Source organism: Vicugna pacos, chromosome 13 (genome assembly GCF_048564905.1).
Source record: "Vicugna pacos chromosome 13, VicPac4, whole genome shotgun sequence".
Classification (NCBI taxonomy): domain Eukaryota; kingdom Metazoa; phylum Chordata; class Mammalia; order Artiodactyla; family Camelidae; genus Vicugna; species Vicugna pacos.
This window is the reverse complement of record NC_132999.1, coordinates 64746150-64756021: the sequence shown is the minus strand read 5'-3', so window position 1 is coordinate 64756021 and position 9872 is coordinate 64746150.

Genomic DNA, 9872 nt, shown 5'->3' with positions numbered 1-9872 from the left:
GATGATCCCACAGAAAAGGGCAAGCCTCTTGAACAGACACTTCACAAAGGAGGCTCTCCAAGTGGCCCATACACACCAGAAAAAGCGTTCGGTATCATTAATCATCAGAGAAATGCAAACGAAAAGCACTAGAACACACCCCTTTGCGCTGTCGACTGAAATGAACGCGCAGCCTACAAGTTGAGAGTTATGCCTTATTTGGCGGGAGGACTCGAGCCGGGATGGCAGCCCCTCAGATGGCTCTGAGGGGCTGCTCCGAAGAGGTAGGGGAGGAGCCAGGATATATAGGAGCTTTACAACACAGACCAGGTAGATGGAATAGTAAAAGATGGCTTGTTATCTAAAGAAAGCCAGGTATCTCAAGTTAAGGAATTTAGTGCTTTTCTATGTATGGGAGGAAGCAAACATGTGGGCTCATTGAATTCATTCCTTTGACAAGCACCTCGCTGTCTAGGGCCAGTATCCTGTCCTTTCTTGTTCTGAGTCCCCTCCGAGGGCACCACTGTGAGTGGCTGCAGAGGCCGGGCTGCAGGCTGGTCTCCACTGGGGGGTGGCAGCAGTGGCTGATGACTCGATGGCTTCAGCGTCCTTTGTTCACTGATATGGCTGCAGTATTTTTCATTCACAGTACCTAGGCCTTTGGCAAAATTTGAGGTTATGTACCTTCTTGAGGAGACAGAACAGCAGAAACATGTAGTAACTGTGACAAGCACTTGATGACACGGTCACACTGGTGACGTTCTCTACCAAAATTGAAAGCACATGTTCCCTGCGCCCAGTTGATGTCACTTCCGGGTGCATACCTGGTGCAGAAGCACACCTGGCTGGGTGCACGAGGTTACAAGAGCCCCCAAATGGAAACAAGCCAGACTTCTATCACCGGTGGAATAGACAACATGAATTTACAGCGAAACACTTAGGCAGCAGTAAACATGAAGGAGCCACCTCGACACACGTGGGTGCATCTCACAAACGTAATGCAGACAGAAAGCAGCCAGATGCGGAGTGCACACAGCATGACTCCGTTCCGTTCCACAACAGGCGAGGCTGACGTGTGGTGTGCAGGGATGCGCGCTTGGGTGGCGTCGCTATAGCAACAGCAACGAGAGCAGAAGCAGTCCCTGTAAAAGTCAGGACATTCCACGTCTTGATTTAGGTGGCGTTACATGGGTGTGTGCTTTAGAACTACTCAGCAATCTGCGCAGGCCTGTTTGATGCACGCTTCTGTATGTGTATTACATTTCACAACCAGATACATTCAAAAAGCTCAGCAGAACACGGAGCAGTCATTGAAAGCTTCAGGGTCATGGAGCACAGCTGCCCAGGCCGTGCACTGCACTATGCGTGCGGGAGCCACATGCCAAGATGCAAATGACCTCAGAAGGGAGTCAAGAGAGCAGAAGTGAGCACCTGGTTCAGGGTCTGGAGAGGTAGGCACTTTATGGAGAAGCATGTGGAGCTCGGGGGAGGCCGGAAAGGAAGGGACAGAGGGCCGGCAGCCCAGCCAGGACAGGGCAGAGACGGGAGAACTCCACCTCCACCCAGGGAACGCCCTCCTCCCAGGGGTCCCCTCGCTGGGCCTCACAAGTCTCCAGGTCCCTGCCACCTGTTTCCCTACGAGAACCCAGACCCCGGAAGCAGCCGACTCAGAGCTGCCGGTGGTCAGAGCCCCAGGCCCCTCCCAGGGAGAAAACAAAGGACTGGCTTTGAGTGTGAAGAAGGCTGTAAAAATGCCAAAGACACGAGTGCAGCCCCGCCCCTGAGCGGGGGCCTGGGCTCCCCTTGCTGGTCAGGGCCCTCCTTTCATGGAGGTGGCGTCCCAGAGGAGGAAGCCCGGACCAGAGACGGGACGCCACCTCCCCAGGGTCACGGGACCTGATGTCAGGGTTGGGGGAAGCCTCCAAGCAGGCCGCCCTGAGGACTGCAGCTCGTTTCTTATCCTCACTTGGTGGATTATCTCACGTTAATGATTCCTGAGGGCAGAAATGTTATTCTGTTAACGTATTTGCATGAAAATAGAAATTCAGAGCCTTAATATGAGGGACTACCACCCAGGGAGGGCCTGTGAAGCAAGACTTTGCCACTGGAGGTTCTGGACTTGCTGTGAATCTGAGAACCATGGACCCTCCCCCTCCCCCCGCTCCCCAGAGAAGATGACACAAGCCCAGAATTGTGCGCTTTGAGGGGGTTCGCAGACACCCCCGGCCCCCACCAGCCCATTGGAGGCTCAGGCGGACACCTGGGTGGGAAGCACCTGAGGACTGTGTAGCTGTGGGCAGGATTGAGAAGGCCCCATCATCCAGAGGGGGGAGGACCGGGAGAGACAGAGAAATCCTCTTCTGTAATCTGCTAATAATAAGGCCAAGTAACAGCCCCTGACCACCAAGTGCCCCCGGGCCAGGGGCTGTTCTCAGCACATCACAGGGAACGGCTCCCTTACAATTAGGGGTTTAAACTGGAAACCCCCAGGGCTCCCTGTGGCCATCCAGGGCCTTCGGAACCGGGGCAGAGATGGTGCTAAGACATGCTGAGTGTGTTCATGTGCCCGACACACCCTAAGGCCAAAGAAAGCGGAACACTGGCGTTTGGAGCAGAGAAGTGTTTACTGCAGGGCCGGGCAAGGACAGGAGGTTCACGCTCCAAGAACCCAAATTCCCTGTGGGTTTTGGGGGAAAGATTTTTATAGACAGAATTTTCAGTGAGGGCTGCAGGGTGCGTGACTTTTTTCTGACTGGCTGGTGGTGAGGTGACAGGCGATGCTCCGGGGTCTTGTGCTCAGCCTGAAGTCACCATCCTCCACCGGGCAGGGGCCTCGGTCCCGCAGAAGAGCTCAAAGCTCCTGTTCCGTGTGTCCCTTGCAGAGGAGCTAGGATCCTGCCCCGAAGCTGCACTCTTGCATCCTGACTGCGCCCCACCCCCCATTAGCAGCTGTTTGAGCCTGCCCTTTGGATCTCAGGGAAGGTCAGGGAGGCTGAATGAAGCCTGTGTCCTGCAAACGGAAAGGATTTGTGCCAGGGAGGACGCTACGGGGTCCTGCTCTGTCTCAAGTCCTTCTTGGGGGACACAGCGGGCCAGTGTCATGGGTGGTAAAAAGAATTTACCAAAGGCAAAGAAAGAAAATAGAAAAGGAGTGTATTAGGGTGCACTGCCCTGGAGCTCGGGAGGTGCCCGTGGGAGCCCCGAGGGCCGGGGTGGGGGCTGTTTTATGAGGCCTGGTCACAGGTGCCTGGTCGGCTTGTGCACAAGGCTGTGATTGGCTGTAGGTGAGACAGGCAGCTCGGGGTCCGGGAAGGGTGGTGGGGTTTCTGGCTCTGACCACGGGGGCTGAAACCAGCCCGCTGAGCTGCTGTGGGACTAGGCCCTCCCTGGGGCTGCTAGTGTGTTAGGGCAAACACGCCCAGTGAAGGGCGCACTCTGTCGGCTGAGGGGTCTCCGGCGCGCGTCCGAGAGCCCAGCGGAGGGGGTCATCGGACTTGAAGGCTGCCAGGTGGCCCCAGGCCTCAGGTCGGGAAGGGGCCTCGCCCCCCGCCCCGCAGTCCCGTCCACGCGGGTGATAGCCCCTGGTTTATTACACAAACAGGGTCAGGAACAAAAAGCTCAGAAAGCAAGTCACACCCACCATTAGCCTCTGTGGAAGCCTGATGGCTGTGATTAAGGCACGGAAGGGCGTCCAGACTATTTTAAGCCAGCGTTGCTGTATCATTTTGAAAAACAGAAAGCTGGGTTCTGAAACTACAGGTGGCAGCTCCCCAGCGAGACCCAGGGATGCCTTTCATGAAGGACTGTTTGCAGCCCTGCTTCTCAGCCCCCACTTCTTTTAACTCAGACCCGAGGCCTGCTGCACGTCGTCTCTGTGTGCCACGCACAGGGCCGAGCCGGGTGCCGGGCTGAGGGTCCCCAGGTGATGCCCGGGGACCCAGAGGCCGAGAGGAGGCCACGCTCCCCAGCGCCCCGCAGGCCCCCCGCCACCTGGAGCTGGAACTGAGCGGAGCCCCGGGGGGTCCTCCCTGGCACAATCCTTTCCGTTTGCGGGAAATAGGCTTCATTCAGCCTCCCTGACCTTCCCTGAGTTTCAAAGGGCAGATTCAAACAGCTGCCAATCAGGGAAGGGAGGGGGCGCAGAGACAAGGGAGGGGCAGGCAGGAAACAAGAGCGCAGCCTCTGGGCAGGTCCTGCTCCTCCGGGAACACACACAACAGGGGCTTTGAGCTCTTCTGCGGGAGCCCAGCCCCCGCCCGGGGGAGAATGGTGACTTCCAGCTGAGCACAAGATTCCTGGAACTCCGCCTGTCACCTCACCACCAGCTAGTCAGAAAAAAGTCACACACTCTGCAGCCCTGACCCCAAATTGTGCCTATAAAATCCTTTCCCCCCAGATCACCGGGAGCTTGTATTTTTCAAGTGCGAGCCGCCCACCCTTGCTCCGTCCTGCGGTAAACCTTTCTCTGCTCCCGACTCGATGATTCAGTTTGCTGGGCCTCATGGTGCCTCGGATGCGTGAACTTTTGGCAACAGAGCTGGCCCCTGGGGCCACAGGCAGAGACCCCAGGACAGATTCCACACGCCCCCACTGTGCACTTGGTCTAGATTCATGGCCTCCCTATTCAACAGGGTTGTGCAGATGCACAAGGACGCCCCCACCCTGGGCCCACTCGCCATGTGCCCTGTACCCAGATGGTAACCCCAAATGTGGTTAAACAGAGCGCGCCCCCCGCACCCCACCGCAGGTGCCCCCACACAGGCGTCCAGAGCCCAGAGAGCCCGGGTGACGGGCTCCTCCCCCACCCTGGAGCCCAGAGCCCGGGTGCCTCTGCCTCCTTTGTGCTCCTTTTTGGGGTGTTAATCCCTCTTTTCTCTCCCTTGGGGACGCACTGAAGGGGCTGCTGCCTGTGGGGAGCAGATAACATCTGTCTGACACCTACTGGGGTGACGTTGGTGCAGCGACACACCGCCGACACACCGCCGGGCACCCTGCAAGGCCACGCAAACCGAGACGTCAGAGTCTGGAGCAGAGGGAGCTCTACTGCAGGGCCGAAAAGGGGGCCGGGCACTCGTGCCCCGAAACTCGCCCCCTCCTGTGCACACTGCAGTGACTTTCCCAGGCGCACCTCGCAGCCCAGAGGTGAGAGCCGCCCGCGGTGACGGACAGTGGCCTCCCGTCGGGCGCAGGGAGCCTCCAGGATCCTCACCAGCAGAGGCAAACTCAGGTTTCGTGGGGCAAGAAACGTACACAGTTTTAGGGCCCTCTTGTACTTAAAATGCAGATAACTATGCAAACTTAGATTCTGGAGTGAATGTTCATTTAAAACGAGAGAAAAATCATAAAGCGTTTGAAACCTTACAAGTCTTAAAGGTATGCTTTCTTCCTGTTTATGTTTCTGGCTTCCAGTAAGAGCCTTCTTTGAGTTGTATTTGAGTTTGGGTGTGATCCATAATTTCTGTAAGAACTGAAAAATCAATCAGAAATCCATGCATGTCACTACTGTCGTCATGCCGTGCTGAGCTGCGTCCCTGTGTGGCCAGATCATCCCGTAGTCTGTAGGCCAGCTCATCGACGTACGGGTAGGGTTTTGTCACAGGAACCCTTTCTCCACCAGCTGTTCCACTGGGTGGGTGGCGCTGCATGTTGTTTCAGCTGAAAGTCCCGGACTTGGCTGAGACAAGGATACATCAGACTCGATCCAGCACTTGGCACACGCGAAAGCTGCGCCGTGGGGCGCAGAGACGGCTGGTGGTCATTCTGCTAGAGGTTTGTGCCTTGTAGACACAATTCTGGTAAAATCTATCTTGCAGTTTCCACCATGAAAGAAAAAAAATGTGTGGTGTGTTTCTAAATGTATGCGCAGCACTTCTGAGTGTGTTTCTGAGGGCTTCTGTTTTCACGAGTGCATGCAGGGAACCGAGCATTCTCACGCCCCCTGTTTGGACGAATCCACTGCACGCTAGTTTTGGCTTTTTGCTTCTCCTCCATCCAATACAGAATCCAGCGCTGGGCACGAGGAGACATTCTCACCTCAAGCTATAACTCCCGCTCCTGCACCTTCAGCCGAGTGCTTGTGTGGGCAGCAGGAGTCTGAGGATCTATGCCTGCACCAGACACGGAAACACACCCCACCATTCCCAGTGCGCCCCCAACTCAGCTTCCCCATGGCCACACGCCGTTGGCCACTCCAACGCCCCCGGACAAGAAAGGAGGTGCGATGGCGGAAGGCTGGAGGGGACAGGCTCAGGGGTTTGACCATCGCAGTTACAATGTCTCCTGAGAATTGTATAAAAACAAACCCCAGTGCAGCTCTAGAGAAACCCTTGAATTATTTAAGTAGGGAAAACTGAAGAGTTAGAAAACATTGGGGGAACCGTTGAGGTGGTCTGGGGCTTGATCCCGCCATGAGCTCTCAGAGGCGACGCGGGGGATGGGGAGAGAGTATGGTTTTGCATCAGGAGGTAGAGGCTGGACCCTGCCTCCTCACTGATTTCCCACGAGACGCGGGCAGATCAGTTCCCGCTCTGTGTCTCCATTTCCTGGTGCGTAAAGCTGGGCAGCGAGAAAGTCAGCTCCACGCACCACCACCAGTCGCCGTGCGGACGAGACACCGAGCACAGCAGGAAGTGCCCTGTAAACCACGCTGTGTTCTAGGGAGCAGAGTTATCACGGATGCCCGCACGTTGGGGAGAAAGCTGGAATCAGCCTCCGTAGAGCGCATGTCGTCACTACACACCAACCGGCAGGACCTCCTCAAGCTCAAGAGGGCGCTTGTCTGAGTGCCTCCCTTTGCAGAGTCCCTCTCCACTTCCCCATTGTTCATTAACGCAGAAAAATGTCTGAGCACCTGCTCCAAGTCGGATGCTGGTGTCACAGAGGTGAAGAGGCTGGACCCAAACCTGGAGGTGGATGGGACCAGATTGGACCAGCCCTTCCTCCCTGCCCAGCAGTCATGGGCTGGAGTCTGTTTTGCCAGACAGAGCAAAGCACAGCCAGGGCTATGTCTGGGCAGGCTCCTCGTGGTGGTGGTGGCTGTCGACGTGGTGATAGTGGAGGTGGTTGTAGGGGTGGTTGGTGCTGTTTTGCGGTGGCTGTTGCCCATGGTGGTGGCACTTGCTGTGATGGTGGTGGTGGTGGTTTGTTGTGGGGGTGGCGCTTGCTGTGGTCATCGACACGGCTGCTGTGGTGGAGGTGGTTGAAGTTGTTGATGCTGTTTATGGTGGTGCTTGTGGCGGTGGCGGTGGCGGTGGTTTATGGAGTGACTGCCAACGCGGAATGTTGTTTGGTGATGGTTGTGATGGCTGTGACTGTTGATTTTGTGGTTGTTGCAGTTGTTGCAATGATGATGGTGACGGCTGTTCTCGTGGTGGTTGTGGCTACTGTTCACGTTACTGTAGCAGGGCTGGTGGTGGTAGGCGTCGCAGTCGTTGTAAGGGCAGTGATGGTTGTGGCTGTTCTGGCCGTGGTGGTGACTACTGTCAGTTCTGTTGTGTAAGTGTTGTTGACGTGGTGGTGGCTGTGGCTCTTCATTTTTTGTGGTGCTTGTGGCAGTTGTCGTTATGGCCTTGGCAGCGGTTGTGGCGGTCGCGGGTGTTGATTTCGTGGTTGCTGACGTTGTAGTTGTGATGGTCGTGATGGTTGTGGTTGCTCTGGTGGTGGTGATTGTTGCCGGTGCTGCTGTGTGAGTGTGGGTGACGCGGTGGTGGTGTAGTGTTGGCAGTTGGTGGTGTTGTGTTGCAGGGTTGCAGGGTTGCAGTGGTGGTGGTGACGTCATTGTTGTCGGGGGGGGGTGGTGGTGGTGGTGGTTAATGCCTGAACTACATCTGTTTCCTAGTGTATCCACCACGACCTCCTTTCCCGAATAGCCACACTGACTTACTTTAATTATTGATGGAGAAGTTAATTAAGACATGGAGCTTCTGCAAACCTCAAAGCACCAGCCTTCCAGAGCTCTGTCTTTGACATTTATTTTGACCCTCAATTCACAGGCAGTGATCCAGCCTTCAATCTTTGTGACGAGCTCCAGTCGCAGCCAATTTAAATAATTCTGCTGGTAAAAACTCCGCAAGATGCTATCAAACACTTTACGTGTCTAAATATATAGCACCAACTGTGTCTAATCATCGTCTGTTTTTTTGAAATCCCATCGGGAGGGAATGAGCGATAAAGAATGTCTGGTGCAGTGTGTTCCTTTGAGTCCCTCTTATTATTCAGGGTTCCTGAATCTCCCATTTCCTCTCCAGTTTTCCCGTTATTTTATTTGCTCGAGAACAGCCTGCTCCGTGACACCGAGAGCCGCTCGGCTCAGCCCGTGTGAACGAGGGGCTCCCACTCGCGGCGCTCTGTTCACCAGCTCGCTCCGGGCCGGCGCTGCTGGCCTCCCGGGGGCGGCGCAGCTGGGGGCTCGCGCTCTGGTCCAGCGCCCGCTGCCTGACCTCGGGCTGGAGTCGCCGCCGAGCCTCAGTTCCTTCATCTACAAGCTGGGACCGTCACACCAGCCTGCAGGGCTGTCTGAAGGATGAGCTGCGGTCAGGACGCTGAGCTCCTAACGCCGAGCCTGACGTGGAGGTGCTGTCCGTGTGACAACGAGGCACAGTGTCCCCCAAACAACAGAACGAGGGCTCACTCCTCCACGCGCCAGCACCTCCCTCCTGAGGGGCCGCCGGCCCGGCCCTCCCTCCTCCATCCCCGGCCTCCCTCGCACGGGCCTGACACGCAGCCTGGAAAACGGCAAGGATCGACAGTCGGTCCCGGCCCCGGGAAGCCCGCTTTCTGTTGGAGAGGCAGGCTGGCTTCCTAACTCGCAGGGCCCAGGTGAAAGGGAAATGTGGGGTCCTTGTTATAAATCAAGAATTTCAAAACAGCAGGGGATCACACCAAACAGGGGGCCCTTCTGAGCACCGCCTGCACGTCTGTGTGGGTCACTCGCCCAGCAAGCTGTTCCCGGGGAGGGGACCGCCTGTCACGGCAGGCCACGTTGGGTCCTCTGTGTGCTTTATTTTATTTCACTCGCTGAAGAGCCCCAAAGGGTAGGGATTTTAATCCCTCATCCATAGATAAGGGAAACTGAGGACTCGGAACTCTGAGAGATTTCCCAGGCACAAGTTTCCAAACTCATTCTCTCTGCTGATGAGGCTGGAAGCCGGGTCCCTCCCGGCACCTGCGGGCTTCCCCAGGATGCGGAGGCCGAGAGGAGCCCCAGGCTCCCTGGGGGAGAGAGCACACCCTCTTCCAATGGCCTTGCTCCAGGCCCGGATCTGCCCCGACTGTTCAGAGCAGAGTCTCTGGGTCCAGGGTTCAGACCCCGTCTTCACCTCCTGCTAGTTGTAGGATGCTGCATGGGTATTTAAACCCTCTGGGCCCCAGAACACCGTTTGCGGCACAGACCAAATTGTACCTCCTGGCGTTGAGAGGACTGGATGAGTGAAGGGGAAAAAAGCGCTTAGAATAGTGCGTGACTTACAGCAATTCTGATAGGAGTGTCTGCTGTGTTATATCCTAATAATCCGCGTGGATTTGGGATAAAAAGTTGGTTTCATTTCAGCAAAGGAAGGAGGTGGCCACTTGAACCATTCTAGTGGGAAGGGTCCCGAGGTTGGGATTCGTGCCACGATCGTTTATTAATGTCTGCGGGGGGCGCACGTGGGAGGCGGGGCGGGGGTGTGTTGCTGGCCTTCCTTAGACAAAGGGAGCGTAGAGCTCCACGGTGGGAACATCGACTGATGGATTCTTGTCCCTAGAAGCCACCAGCCCGACCCAGGCCAGGCTCTGCGCTGCAGCCCCTCCAGCAGGAGCTCACTTTGTCCTCAGGAACCAATGTTCAATCTCTGCTTTAGCCCAAGGCCGTTTCTACAAGATGCTCCAGCATCTGAGGGAAGATATGAAAAGAA